Here is a 12,165-nt window from a genome sequence, read left to right as displayed (position 1 = left end):
TTTGAACTATTATTCAAATACGTAAGTACAATTCAACATACTTATACACGGCATATACACAATAAATGTAGAGTACATTCTATTTTCAAGAATAGTGCAAAGAGAAACAATATATATACATATATATACATATATATATCTGTGTGTGTATTTAAAATATATTTATAAACCTGACTAAAAATTTCCAATCATTTTTGATTGTGATTTCTTTTAGGTTTAGAGATCATAATGTAATTTCATCATTTTCCCCTTTCATTCTTTCTTTCAAAAATTCCATATACTCCTCCCATCAACCATTCAAACTCGTTGACATGTTAATTGTCATATACATACAACCATAAAGACATACATACTGTATGTATGCATATATATTTTGTTAAATACACAAATAAAACTTGGTCTGTCTAAGGTTAATCATTTGTATGGATTCAGGGCTTACAATTCAGAGCTTCACACATCTAAAATATCATTTATTACAAATACAAACTAAGCTTTCTTACTACATTTCAAATATGCCACATATAATTAAGTCAATATAACTCTACTATTCTCAATGTAATTAAATATTAGGGGATGTAACATTAAACAATATAGTTTTCTAAGATTAAAATTTGAAATTGTATAATAATTTGAACTTAGTAATATTTAGAATATTAGTTATCCATCTGTAAGTATACAGTCAGAGCTGTCTAAAAATATGTGTAGTCTGAAATGCAAATATCAAAAAAAACAAATTATGAATATATTTGAGAGCAAACTGTAATTAATTTTTAATCAAAATTAATTCTGGAACAATCTTTTCCTAAATAATATTTGAAAGAATTACATGTCTTTTATTATTGCTCTTGTTTTAATCTGGCATGGGTATATACTAGGATTATTGATAATGTCATTTTGTAGCTGAAGTGATTACTTTTCATAAATCGTTTTACTTACTATTATTAGTCTGAAATCAAAGACAACAGTAGCACAAATATTCACAGGAAAGGTTTTTGTCTTATGGAGCTTTCTTTTTAAGAAATTGCTTAGTAAATCCAAACTCTTTAAATAAAGGGAGGCAATGGGAGGGGTAGGGGGACAGGAAACCATAATCAAGATATTTTATATGAAAAATCCTATTTTCAGTAGAAAGTATTTTTTAAAGAAAGTTGTGTTTTGTTGATCAAAGCTAATTTCTGAATAGAGACATACACACAAAACGTGTGGAAACATTCTAGAGAATGTCATAAGGGATCATAAATTGGAGTTGTTGAATCAGTTCCAAATTACTGCTCAGAAATAAAGAAAGATTTTTATTCAATGATGTCAATATTTTCCAACAGATTGGTGAAGTGGGAGGAGTACAAAACCAGGGCCAAGGGAGAGAAAGTTCAGTGATGATTGGAGTATCTGGAGGTGTAAATTCTGCAACCAGAACAGGAGCTAGCGCATGCAGCGAATATCACAGTGTAATTTACACCCGGGGGAAGAATAGTAGACACTGGAAATTAGATCCCCTTTTCAGCTGTCATATAGACTGACACTTGAGAACATGTGTTTTACTCAAATCTGTTTATGGAAAGACAGAACAAAGCAAATAGAATGTCATGGAGTGGTAAGCCTCTAATATTTGCATATACAGTTGTTAACCACTATAGTGGATTTTAAGATACCTATATTGCATATATTCACTTTTGAGAAACAATCATAATGCTATTTATAAAATCAATATATTAATTAACTTTTGAAGAAAAATATTAAGTCCCCATTCTCCTATTTGATTATTATTTCTTTTACTTCATTTAGGAATCATTTTATATGATCAATGATGTCTGTGTTTTTGAAAATATCACATTATGAATCTTAGCTTATCAAAATACCACATATATCTAAGCAATATTTATTGGTTCTGATCTACATATTTAAAGTAACCAATCAAAGCTTAAAGATACAATTAGAAGTAATTTACTTCACAAATGTCCTTAAATAGGTATTAAACTTGGACTATTTCTTAGTATAGAAAAAGAACTGGTTGGCAGTGGCAGCCCCAATACTTAAGTCCCAATACTTTGAAGACAGAGGCAGGTAGTTCTCTAAGGCCAGCCTGGTCTACAGAGTTAGTTCCAGAACAGTTAGGATTACACAGAGAAATCCTGTCTAGAAACAAAACAAACAAAAAACATTAAAAGAAAGAATAAAATACCCATGAATAAACCAATGTACAGCTATAATTTACCACTTAAATTTGTTCAATTCTGGTGCACTAATTTTGTCTTCCATTATTTTTGGATTTGTATATTGAAATACTTTTATATTTGTTTTTGTTTACAAAATTTGTATGTAATTTTTTATTTTACTCATTAAAACTAGATTCTTTATCATATAATATATTACAATCACACTTTTTCCTCTCTCCAGTCCTCTCAACTACCCTTCCTCCAGGTCCACTCCTGTCCATTTTCCTTCAGAAGGACACAAAAACCAAACACGACAAAGCAACATACAATATGACAGTGCAAAAGTTGGAAAAGGCAACCGATCAAGAGTAGACCCATCCTAAGAGCAGACAATACAGTAGTGGACATGCATGCGTATATTATTAGTTGTCCTACAAAACCAACAAACTGGCTGCAGACACATGCAGGTCCTGTACTTACTTCAGTCTCTGAGAGTCTGTGTGAGTTCTGCTTACTTGATTTGATGGGCCATATTCTCATGGAGCAGTCTAACTCTTCTGACTCACAGAATTTTATCTTATGATTTCATTATTCTTTAAGAGCCCATTTCTTTTCTCAACTTTAATAATTTTATCATGTAAAACAATTTTTAAATATAAATACATTTTGATCATATTCGTTCCTCCCACAAGTCCTTTGAGGCAGATCACCTCCCAAAATTCCTCTCCACCCTACCTCAATTCTGTCTCTAAAAAGTCATAATATGGCAATATAATTCCCCAAACCAAGGAAACAAAATCACATCCCCCAAATAAGAAAAACAAAATTCTAACAACATAAACATAAGTGCTCTTTTGTTTTCTAAAAACAAAAAAAAAACAGAAAATGAATCTGTTTGAATGGGAGAGGAGGTGGGAGGAGGGATTTGGGAGGAGGGAGGTAGAAGGTGGGAGGTAGGAAATTGGGAGTAGAGGGAGGGAAAACCATTATCAGGATACATTGTGTGAAAAAGGAATCTATTGCCCTTTAGACAGATTGGAGGAGACACTGACTGAAGGAAAGGTCATCCAGACACTGCCCCACCTGGGGATCCATCCCCTATGCAGACACAAAACCTAGTCACTATTGCTGATGCCAAGATGTGCTTGCTGGCAGGAGCCTGATATAGCTGTCTCCTGAGAGGCTCTGCCAAAGCCTGGCAAATATAGAGGCAGATGCCCAATGCCAAACATTGAACTGAGAATGGGGTACCCAATGGATAAAGGACTGAAGTAGATGAAGGGGATTGCAACCCCATAGGAAGAAAACAGATTCCCCAAAGCTTGCAGGAACTAAACCACCAACCAAAGAGCACACAGAGAGGGACCCGTGGCTTCAGATACATGTGTAGCAGAGGATGGCCTTATCTGGCATCAATGAGAGGGGAGGCCCTTGGTCCTGTGAAGGCTGGATGACCCAGCATAGGGGAATATTAGGGTGGTGAGGTAGGAGGGGTTGGTTGGGTGGATGGGACAGCACCCTCATATAAGCAGGGGAGAGGGGTATTGGATAGAGAATTTGTGGAGGGGAAACTGAGAAAGGGGATAACATTTGAAGTGTAAATAAAATACCCAACAAAAAAAGAAAAAAGAATCCATTTTCAGTAAGAAAAATAAATAAAACAAGAACAAAAAAATTATACTGCCTTAGTGAAATCATACTATTAGGTTCTCATCAACCATGTTTTCTTTATTTTTTGATAAATGGTAAAATTATATGTATATCAAAAATTATTTTAAAATATATTTCTGTATAATTTATTATAAAAACATAAAATGAACGGGAATTTCATGTGCAAACATGACTGCAAAAAATATTAGTGAATGTCAAAATAAGTCCAAGAAAATCAATAAGGTATAATTTACTGTTGGGAAGATGCAAAATAAAGTTATTCTAAGTTCTCTCATTTCATTTTCAGAGAGCATTTAATCATAGAGAGAAACTAAATTCAAAGTACTAGGCCCTATGGGATCTGGGGACTTCCCAATAGCTGTACAGCTTCTATTATAAGGAAGCACTTATCTGAATCCAGACATATCAGGGACACCTGGTAAGAGAACAGTTGTCTGAGTTCAGAATCACAAGGACAACTTCTCCATCTTGCTGGAGGGGTTAAACTAAATTCATGTTCTCAGGCCCCAGAACCTACTCCTATCCTGATTGGTGAAAACTCCCTTGCTCAACCCCTTATGTCAAAATATGATTAGAAAATGCTATAGCCCACCACCCTGCTCCCCATCACTTTGTGGTCTCACGTTTTAAATATGCTGTGCAGTTTCTCTTCAGGGTCATAGGTCAATTCCTAAATCTAATCTGTGGCCCTGAACAATCACTAGTGACTTGATTATAATACATTTTTGTCATCTGCATGTACCTGGAGTTTGAGTTATATTGGATTTATGTGGGATTTAAGTGGATACCACAACATGTACATGTTCTTAATAAGCACCTACCATGCCTGTAGAAAATTGCCTATATATTTAGAGTGCATCACATTACTTCACATCACATTGCATCACAATAAAAATAATTGTCTTGTTTTTAATATCGTTCAGCTATGAAATTGAGAGTCAGCAACTGGCCTGAGTTCACAGACTTACTATTTTAGTGAAATATTACTTGATACCAGATAAACTTAACTCAAAAAAATTAACTCTTACCCAATACATGATAAAAGCAGTCACTAAAATTTATTGTTTCTAGCTTTCACATAAAAACAAAAACCAAACCAAACCAAACCAAAACAACAACCTTTTTCATCCAGGGATCATCTGATGCATCCTCTTGGAAAAAGTGTCCTATTGACCACCTTATGTATACTGCTGAATACAAAAGACAAAATGCTATGCAAAAGATAGCAACAGATTTGCTTGTAAATTAGCTATTATGAACATGCATAGCTTTCATGTGTTTGCAAAGACTCAAATATGACTCACAGGTAGTAAAAGAAAATTCTCATAGAACATATAGGGAATAATTCTCTTTAGATCAGACAACGAAATAGCTTTTTCTTTAAACAATTACTGTTTGCCCTTGTCTCAAGTAAAATGGCATCAAAATCCATAGTGTAGTTTATGTCATGAATACTTTGTTCCTTGTATATAATATGAATCATTTCTGAACTATTTTATATGATGTCATTGACATAATTTAGGTGGCTATAAAATTCTTCCATGAAGTTTATAACTATTTTATGAAATAATAGCAGCTTCACTATAGGACTGACTGGCACTAGACAAACTATGTAAGAATTCAGCTTTAACTTTCATTAAGTATATAGTATTAGTTACATCTTACAACTTCTACTTTATTCAATTTTCTTATCCATAAAATATATTCTTTCTTATGAAGATTTTACAAGGATTAAGTATCAATCCATGTAAAATGCCTAGACCAAGAGCACCTTGTTTATGGTAAATACTAGCAAAGAGATAAAATAAGCTACAATTACACTAGTACATTGTGTTTTTTTTTTTTTTTTGATTTTGCATTACTGGAATCTCTCTTTACTATGAATTGCTTTGTTTCTAAATTAATATGGAAAATAACATTATGATGTTTCCAAGTATTTTTGAACATCTTAGTATTTATTTGGTTGGTTTTTCGGTTTTGTTTTGGTTGTTTTATTTTATGTGCCAGGGTGTCTTTGTGTGTCTCAAGGTGTCCTAGAACTTGTTCTGTAGACCAGACTGGACTCAAACTCAGAGATGTGCTTGCCACTGCCTCCTGAGTGGTGGGACTACATACTTGTACCTCCACTGCTAGGCAAAGGATCATATGTTTTAAAAATTTTAAAAGATTTATTAATTTATTTTATGGATATGAGCATGCTGTTGGTGACACACAAAAAGAGAGCATTGTATCCAATTACAGATGGATGGGAGCCACCATGGTGTTGCTGGGAATTGAACTCATGACCTCTGGAAGAGTAGCCAGTGTTCTTAACCTCTGAGCCATCTCTCCCAAACCAAAGGATTGTATTTTTATTGTTTAGAAACATTTGAGGAAAATAAAAATATGAAGTGATTTAAATTTTAAAAAAGAATGCACTCATTTATCTTTATGTTATCTTTCGTACTCTGTAGAATATTCTGTTTTTAAATGTTCAAACCTAAATTTCGAAATAATTTTATTCATACATCATATAGTTCCCTGGGCTTTAATATAAATGGACTTACAAAATGTATTATAATTAAAATACAATTGTATCATTTAACGCCTTCCATTTTCTTTTCAAGACACTTAAACTGACTTTAAAATGCCTAAAATGCACTCAAGGCTATTCCCTACTGTCTCTTCTATTTGATATAATGTATCCGGTTTAATCCACTTGGACTTCAGTTTGGGGCAGGGTGATAAATATGGATCTTTTTGCATTCTTCTACATGCAGACACCCAGTTAGACCAGGACATTTTGTTGAAGATACTGTCTTTTTTTCCATTGTATGGTTTTGGTTTGTTTGTCAAAAATCAAGTGTCCTGTGTCTTTGATTCTATTTCATTGATCAACCTGTCTGGTTTAATGCCAATATCATGTGATTTTGATTACTATTGCTTTGTAATACAGCTTGAAATCAGGGATGGGGATACCTCCAGAAGCTCTTTTTTATTACAGAATTATTTTAGCTATTCTGAGTTTTTTGTTGTTCCTTTTCCATGTGAAGTTAAGAATTGTTCTTTCAAGGTCTGTAGAGAATTGTGTTCGAATTTGGTAGGGATTACACTGAATCTGTAGTTTGCTTTTGTTAAGTACAGGAAACAACTCTCTGAACAGAACAGCAACAGCTCAGGCACAAAGATCAATAATCAATAAATGGACCTCATGAAACATAAAAGCTTCTGTAAATCAAAGGACACCACTGATTGTACAAAATGGCAGCCTACAGAATGTGAATATATCTGTACTAACCATACATCCATCAGAGGGCTAATATCCAAAATATGTAAATAATTAAAGAAGTTAGATTCCAACAATCCAAATAACCCAATTTAAAAATGAACATTCTTCTTGAGCTTCATGTAGTCTGTGGATTGCATCTTGGGTAATTGGAGCTTGCGGATGCTTCAGTCCTTCTTAGAAGGGTGTAACACAAATATTCATAGGAGGAAATATGGAGACAAAGTTTGGAGCAGAGACTGAAGGGAAGGCCATCCAGAAACTGCTCCACCCGGAGATCCAGTCTATAACCATACAGCCGCCAAACCCAGACAATATTGGTGAAGCCAAGAAGTTCATGCTGACAGGAGCCTGATATAGTTGTCTCCTGAGAGGTTCGCCAGAGCATGACAAATTCAGAGGCAAACGCTAGCAGCCAACCATTGAACTGAGAACAGGGTCCCAAGTGGAGGAGTTATAGAAAGGATTGAAGGAGCTGAAGGGGTTTATAACCCCATAATTACAACAATACCAACCAGCCAGAGCTCCCAGGTACTAAGCCACCAGTCAAAGAGTACACTTGAACAGAACCATGGCTAAAGCTGCACATGTAGCAGAGGATGGCCTTGTTGGGCCTCAATGGAGAAGTCCTTGATACTGCCAAGGCTCAATGCCCCAGTGTAGGGGAATGTCAGGAGAGGGAGGCAGGAAGGGGTAGGTGGGTGGGAGAACACTCTCATAGAAGAACAGGGCAAGAGGAGGGGAGAAGGGTTTTATGGACAGGAAACTGGGAAAAAGGATAACATTTGAAATGTAAATTACAAATATCCAATACAAGAAAAAAGTACAAGTAAAAATTTTAAAAAATATAAATGGGGTACAGAACTAAACAGAATTCACAACAGAGGAATCTTGAGGGGCCCAGAAGCATTTAAAGATATGTTCAAAGTCCTTCATCATCAATGAAATGCAAATAAAAATGACTCTGAGAATCCCTCTTTTAATTGTCAGAGTGGCTAAGATCAAAATATCATATGGGAGAGCACATGCTGATAAGGATGTGGAGAAAGAGGAACACTCCTCCATTCCTCCATTGCTGTTGGGACTGCAAGCTGGTAAAAACACCTGGGAAATCTATTTGTCAGTTTCTCAGATAATTGGGAATACCTCTACCTGAAGACCCAGCTATACCACTCCTGGGCATATCCCTAAGAGATGCTCCAGTATGCCATGAAGATATTTGCTCAACTCTATTCATAGCAGATTTATTCAGAAATGGCAGAAGTTGAAACAACCCAATGTCTCTTAACCAAAGACCAGATAGAGAAAATTGGTACATTTACACAATGGAAAACTAAGGCATCATGCAATTTTCAGACAAATGAATGGCAGTACAAAAAATATCATCTTGGTTGAGGTAACCCAAACAGAGAGAAAAGCATGCATGGTATGTACTCACAGGTAGATATTAGCCATTACAAGATAACCATGCTACAATCCACAGACCCAAAGAAGATAAATGAGAGTCTAAGGGGCTATTCTTGAATGGCACTCATAAGGAGAAATAAAAGAGATATCAACATGGATGGATAGAGGAAATTTGGCAGGAGAGGAGGTGCAGAGGGGAACAGGGGTAGGGATCAGGTGTGAGAAGCAATGTAAGAGAGCTGAGAGAGAGAAGGAAAATTGGTATGTAGGGGCATCTCTGGGATTAGATGAAGACCTGAAACAGAGTAGGATTTCAGGAGTCTATGGAGGTAATCCTGTCAGATTCCTAGCAGTGGTGGGTGGAATACAGGAGGGGTTCAGCCACCTCTTATAGCCAGGCAGGACTTCCAGTGAGTAAGAGTTAAAGTTTTAGAGTTAGAGTTATCTGGAATCCTCACCCCAAACCTTTGACCAAAAATTAGTCCTGCCTGCAAAATGTGCAAAGATAAAAGTGAAGCAGAATTTGATGAGAAGGTCAACCAACGACTAGCCCAACTCTCAATAGCCATCCCATGGAAGAGAGCTAACTCCTGATTATTATAAATGATACTCTGCTATGCTTGCAGACAGAAACCTAGCATCTACTGAGAGGCTTTATCCAGAAGCCAATGAAAACAGATACAGAGATCCACAGACAAATATTAGGCAGGGTTCAGGGGTCTTGTGGATGAGTAGGAGTAAGGATGGAGGGAGTTGGTAGGAGCACAAGGAGCTAAACAAAAAATAACACCACAAGATCTACAGAGTCGACTAACCTGCGATCCTGGAGGCTCACAGAGATTTACCCACTAACCAAGAGTATGCATGGGCTGGAGCAAGGCCCCCTACACATATATAGCAGATGTGCAACATGGTCTCTATATGGGACCTCTAACAAGTGGAATAGGGCCTAACACTAACTTTGCTGTCTGCTTTGGGTCCCTTTCCTTTGGCTGGGCTGCCTGCTCTGGCACCAGTGGGAAAGGATGTGCCTAGTCTTGCTGTGGGCAGGTTGGTATCCATAGGGGGTGACTTCTGTTCTCAGAGAACAAATGAGAATGGGGAGAGGGGTGTTTGAGTCTGAAACTGGGAGGAGAAAAGGGAGGGAGCTGCAATCAGAATGCAAAATAATACACGCATGAATTAAATGGAAAATTCATGAATTGTGCTACTTTATTTCTAAAAAGTAATTTTATTAAAATAAAGACATATTTCAAATTAGTGTTTTCTCTTTATGTATCTATTTCCTCAAGAATAATCAGACTTTTGTTTATCTTCTGGCTTTTTAAATGAATGAAGCTTTTTACTTCGACTTTTTTCTTTGAGTTTTATCTATATCACTCACTATTTTAGTGGGAAATATAAGAATCTATGTATTTATCTGCCTCATGGCAGACATATTTTTAAATATTTAATCCTTTTCTTAAGTAGCAGGGCAGGCTAAACAAAAAGATATACTTCATTTATTTTAAAACATTTACTCAGATCTTGCTTACTGCACACACACACACACACACACACACACAATATATGATATATATTATGATTAAATTTTATATTTTACGGATTTAGAACTATAAATCTTCCCCATAGAAACTATGGTTTTTGAAAATTGTATCTGTTTTAGAAGACTAATGCAAATATTAAAACATGATGTGCTAACAAGTTTGATAATGCCACAAAGAAGTGCTAATTATACATCATTTCCTTTCACAGCTAAATGAAAATGATGTTCTCTAAGAAACATTTAAATATTTTTCTTCATTTGAAATGTGCACACAGCTGAGTTATATGTAGAATTTTTTATAAAATTCGTCAGTTTTATGGCACTCCTAAAAATTAAAGAAGAAAAGCAAACAAACTAAAGCCCAAATTAGATTAACAGTAGTTGGAAAGCAAAATTACATTGTTCCTGAAAAATGTGTCAACATATTTATATATGTTAGTCAACATATTCTGTTGATGGTAGGCTCTATAGTGAATTTTATTTGTATTATATTTATAAACTTACTGTAGTACATATTTATCATGAATTTATTTATGTTATAATTTTTAATATTTGAGTAGTGCAGTCAAATCATAACCCAGTATAATTGAAATGCTCCCCTGGTACTTGGTTTTGGACATTCTGGCCATGTTTTTATATTTTACCTATTAGAAATGTTCATTACAGAGTGCATAAGTGAAGCTTCAAGGGATTTTTCCTTTGTAGAAATGCTTTTAAAGTGACTTTTTCTTGTCAGTAATATTTTTAATTTACTTTTTCATATGAAATCACCTTCCATGTCTAATGGTAGCTTTCTAGCCAGTAATTTACTGTTGAGAGTCGGCTGCTCTTTCATCATTTGCTGGGCATGTTAAATAGTAATTATTTTTAAATTCAATGTTCATTGAAAATGTGGTTTCTTTAAACCGGGATCATGCTATTTTAATAATGTTCTCATCTTATCAAATATGAAGGTGCTGGGAACTATTTGTTATTAACCTGGTTCACAATTAGTATTTACTGCTTCTGTGGACGAATTAGAAAAAAAAAATCTACTTGAAGCAGACAATTTAGAAAACGTTTTTTTTCTTCCTCTGGTGTACTGCTTATAACACATAATACAGATGGAATTTCTGTTCTAACTTTTACATCTTTGGCTAGCCATCCTTGTACAGAGTGCAGATTGCACAACGAACACTTCGTTGGTCTGTTGTTAAGAGTAATTTTCAAGTATAAGCTTTTTAATAATAAGGTAGAAAAATTTTATTATAAGAGTTTTGCAACCTATGGTAAGATAGATGTAGTTTAAATATACTCAATTATCCTTTCTTACATTAATACTGTTTTTCCAATTGCTTAAAATTAACAAAATAAACAAAGCAAGATGGAAAGTATTGAACTGTGTATTGTGATATTTCAAGGAAATTTTTCCTGTCAATATTTGAAACGTGATTCATTTATATGTCTCTGACATTTTTCTAGCCACAACTAACTTATGCTGGTCTCAGTTACAAATATTAAAACTAGGACCACTATAGTTCATTGGAAAAATGAGACATGTGAAGTTAAAAATGACCTGCATATTTAAAGGTTTAAAACTGAACTACTCCATGCTGCTTCAGCTGACCTATTTGTGTTTGACCTTTTGCGTAGCTAAAACTGTGGTAGAAGACAGCTTTCTTAATTTTTTTTTGACTCAGCCTTCTGATTCCTATCCTGCTTTGCCCATGCCCTAGTGACTTATTATTAATGTCTTGTGAAAGTAAGTGTGCATCCAAATATCAAGCCTTGAGTAACACCAGGCACATATGGACTCATTTTGCTAAAGGCCAAGAAATAAAATGTTGCAAAGATATGTTACTCTGTAGCTCCAATTAAACCCCTTAATGGAGATTACTGTAACTATTCTGAATGTACCTTATTTTTCTCTATTCATTTTCTTTCTCTGAGTGCTAATTTAGTCATAATTATAAGCATAAATTATAGTACCATTTCTATTATGTCATTTATTTTCTATTATGAATAATTGAAATAAAACTTCAAAATGTGTTACAAATTATATATAATCTGCTCTTAATTTCAATTAAAAAGCATAATAATTATAAAAATAAATGTAGGTAATAACAAAAGAAAACTGAAGA

The sequence above is a fragment of the Rattus norvegicus genome, chromosome X (genome assembly GCF_021556685.1).
Source record: "Rattus norvegicus strain SHRSP/BbbUtx chromosome X, alternate assembly SHRSP_T2T, whole genome shotgun sequence".
NCBI lineage: Eukaryota > Metazoa > Chordata > Mammalia > Rodentia > Muridae > Rattus > Rattus norvegicus.
The sequence above is the reverse complement of the archived record's forward strand: the minus strand, read 5'-3'. Positions refer to the sequence as shown.